The following is a 3,505-nucleotide window of genomic DNA, read 5'->3' as shown; positions in this document are numbered from 1 at the left end:
TTCTGTAGTATATTGTATTTTTACATTTTTCTACTTTTTTTTTTCATTCATATTTATGTACCTGAACTGAGTGATAAAAAGTGCTGTGGGCCAGATAGGCTATATTTTAATTCCAGATTTGGTCATTTATATGATCTTATTTATTAGCCTTTTTAAGTCTTGGTTTATTCATTGGAAAATTGATAGTAATTATAACTACCGAATACTTTTTGGTGAAGATTAAATGGAATAATGAATGTAATACACTTACCCTAGTTCTATTTTAATTAATTGATTTTTTTTTTCCCCCGAACTAGCTGAGATTTTATTTTGGACCAAAAAAAAAGCCAATTGAATTGTTTTGCAGCTGGAGGCATGGGCAAGGGGGGTCCCCAGGCAGTAAACTCCCCGTGGGTGGGCTGAGGGCTAGGGCTGAGCGTCAGGTGGGTCTCCCGTTCCCTGTGCTCCCCTGCACAGCAACCTCCCTCCCAGGCTCTGGGGCAGCCTCAGGAGGGGCATGCTGGGAGGGGCTGTTGCAGCTGTTCACTTGGGCACGACATCAGAGGACTCGGACACCAGCCTCCCATCGCGGGTCTCAATCTTCTTCACAACCACAGCCTTGGTGGAGCTTGTGCGGCTGAAGGTGGAGCCCGTGCCAGAGCCAAAGCTGGAGCCCAGGCCGTAGCTGAGGCCGGGGCTTGTGAGGCCCCCATAGGCAGAGCTCAGACCACCTGCATAGCCACTGGTGGTCTTCGTGGGGATACTCATGTTCTGCATCTCGGACTCCAGCCGGCTCTCCTCGCCCTCCAGTAGCTTGCTGCAGGTAGCGATCTCGATGTCCAGGGCCAGTTTGATGTTCATCAGCTCCTGGTAGTCACGCAGCTGCCGTGCCATGTCCTGCTTGGCCTTCTGCAGGGCTTCCTCCAGCTGCTGCTGCTTGGCACGAGCATCCTTGAGTGCCTGCTCCCCGCGATGCTCAGCATCTAAAACGGCGGCCTCCAGGGAAGCCCTCTGGCCTTTGAGGCCCTCAATCTCGGCTTGGAGCCGGCTGATGTTCAGGTTCATCTCAGAGATCTCAGTCTTCGTACGCCGCGGGTCATCCCTGTGCTTCCCAGCCAACTTCTGCAGCTCCCCATACTCGATCTGGTATACGCTCTCTGCCTCAGCCCGGCTGAGATTGGCGATCTCCTCCTACTGCACCTTGACCTCAGCGATGATGCTAACCATGTCCAGGGAGCGGCTGTTGTCCATGGACAGCACCACAGAGGTGTCGGAGATCTGGGACTGCAGCTCCCGGATCTCCTCTTCGTACAGCTGCCTGAGGAAGTTGATCTCGTCAGTCAGTCCTTCCAGGCGAGACTCCAGTTCTACCTTGTTCATGTAAGCTTCATCCACATCCTTCTTGATGAGGACAAATTCATTCTCCATCTCTGTACGCTTATTGATCTCTTCCTAATACTTGTTCTGGAAGTCCTCCACCAGCCCCTGCATGCTGCCAAGCTCTGCCTCCAGCTTCAGCTTCTCCCGGCCCAGAGTCTCCAGCTGCCGCCTCAGGTTGTTGATGTAGCGCTCAAACATGTTGTCCGTGTTACTCCTAGCCGTTTTCTGCAGCTGCAGGAGGCTCCACTTGGTCTCCAGCATCTTGTTCTGCTGCTCCAGGAACCGCACCTTGTCGATGAAGGAAGCAAACTTGTTGTTGAGGGTCTTGATCTGCTCCTTCGCCTGGGTACGCATGGCCTGGATGTTGGGGTCCATGTCCAGCTTAATGGGGTTCAGCAGGCTCTGGTTGATGGTGACGGCGGTGATGCCTCCCATGCCTATGCCGCTGGCCCCCGCATAGCCTGCACCCAGGCCACCGCGGAAGCCAGTGCTGCTCACTCAGGAGAAGCTCGAGGAGCTCGAGCGGGCACTGGGCTCACTCGTGAAGGAGCGGCTGCTGAAGGCCCCGGGGCCAGTGGTGGACACCCTGGAGGACTTCTGGGTCACCCTGATGGACATGGTGGAGGCAGGAGTGGAAGCAGGCGGGCTGAACCAGGGAGAGATTCCAGAAGGAGCGGAGAAGCTGCTGCTTGCAATTAATTGATTTTTTTTAAGAGACAGGGTCTAGCTCTATCAGCCAGGCTGGAGTGCAATGGTACATTCATAGCCCAGTGCAGTATCAAAATCTTGGGTTCAATTGATTTTCCTGCCTCAGCCTCCTAAGTAGCTAGGACTACAGGTATGTGCCACCACTTACAGCTAATTTTTATTTGGTATTTATTTTATTTTTTTTTTTTAGAAATAGGGTCTTGCTATATTGCCCAGGCTAGTCTTGAACTCCTGGGCTCAAGCAATGCTCCTTCCTGGGCCTCCCAAAGCGCTGAGATTACAGGCATCACTCATCACACTCAGCCTTAACCTAGTTCTGAACACACAGTAAATGGTTGAAAGTTATAAGTTATAGATTTTGTTCTTATTGTTAGTTTTAATGTCCTTTCTAGACTCTAACTTTATTGAGTGTTAGCTCTCTCTCGACAGCAAGGCTCAGCAAACTTTTTCTGTAAGAGACAAGATAGTCAATATTTTAGGTTTTGCAGGCTACATGTCTCTGTCACATATTATTTACTCTTCCTGTCCCCGTTTAAAACAATCTTAAAATGTAAATTCATCCCTAGCTCACAGGCTGAAGAAAAACAGGCCACAGACTAGCTGTGGTTTGCCAACCCCTGCTATACAGTCCATAGTGCCCGGGTCAGTGCTTTGTACGTAGACGTTAACTGAGAAATGTTGTCTGGTTAATTCAACAAGTGACTGCATGATGGAACTCTATAAAAGCGACTGTGTTTTTAATCTTTTGCAAATGACTCCCTTTGCTCCCGTTCACCTTGCACCATTCTAAGTCCTGAAAATTTCCAGTGAGTCTGATTCTATAAACAAACTGGGTGAAACCCCTAAAGCATGGAGCTGGGGGTGAGTTGTCCCTACTACACAGTGCTTCCTCTCTGGATTGTCAGTGTGCTTCTATTTCAACCTAGCCAGGGAGTTGTACACTGAGTCACTGGGGATTGATTATTCTGGGACAAAAGTGGTGCAAGTATTAGAACAATATTAAATACTGTACTATTGCATGTGGATGGCAGCTCTTTATGTTTCTCCATGAATGTGTAAAATCCTTGCTCCCACTCTGATTTTAATTGATGTCTGACAAATCCAAGCTTACTGTGGCAAAAGAAAATGAGAATGTTGGTAATAGCATAACATTTCTCTTTGCTAACTGCATTTATGTATCAACTCCTGGGACAGCATATATTATTATTTGTGTGTGTGTGTGTGCCTTGATTTAATCACAACAGCACCAATTACCTCTATTAGGCATCTTTCTATAGATATATAGGAATGTGAATGAGGATGAATGATCTACTCTGAGAATTATTATTACTAAAAATCTAAGCATTGGCTTTGCTTCCCTTACAAAGTCTACTTTAGGAAATAATTAGTATTACATAGTAAATTTGAAGTACAGACTACATGTGTGTCTTCATGCTTA

At 47.8% G+C, this 3,505-nt stretch overlaps 1 pseudogene across 1 annotated transcript; it reads right to left on the bottom strand.

Annotated features, from left to right (window-relative positions):
- Positions 1-287: 287 nt before the first annotated feature.
- Positions 288-2,068, bottom strand: LOC108289798 (annotated as a pseudogene). Its single transcript, XR_001819319.2, has one exon. The product of XR_001819319.2 is annotated as a keratin, type II cytoskeletal 8-like (transcript).
- Positions 2,069-3,505: the final 1,437 nt, after the last annotated feature.

Source organism: Cebus imitator, unplaced genomic scaffold (genome assembly GCF_001604975.1).
Source record: "Cebus imitator isolate Cc_AM_T3 unplaced genomic scaffold, Cebus_imitator-1.0 Scaffold17, whole genome shotgun sequence".
Lineage (NCBI taxonomy): Eukaryota > Metazoa > Chordata > Mammalia > Primates > Cebidae > Cebus > Cebus imitator.
The sequence above is the reverse complement of the archived record's forward strand: the minus strand, read 5'-3'. Positions and strand labels throughout refer to the sequence as shown.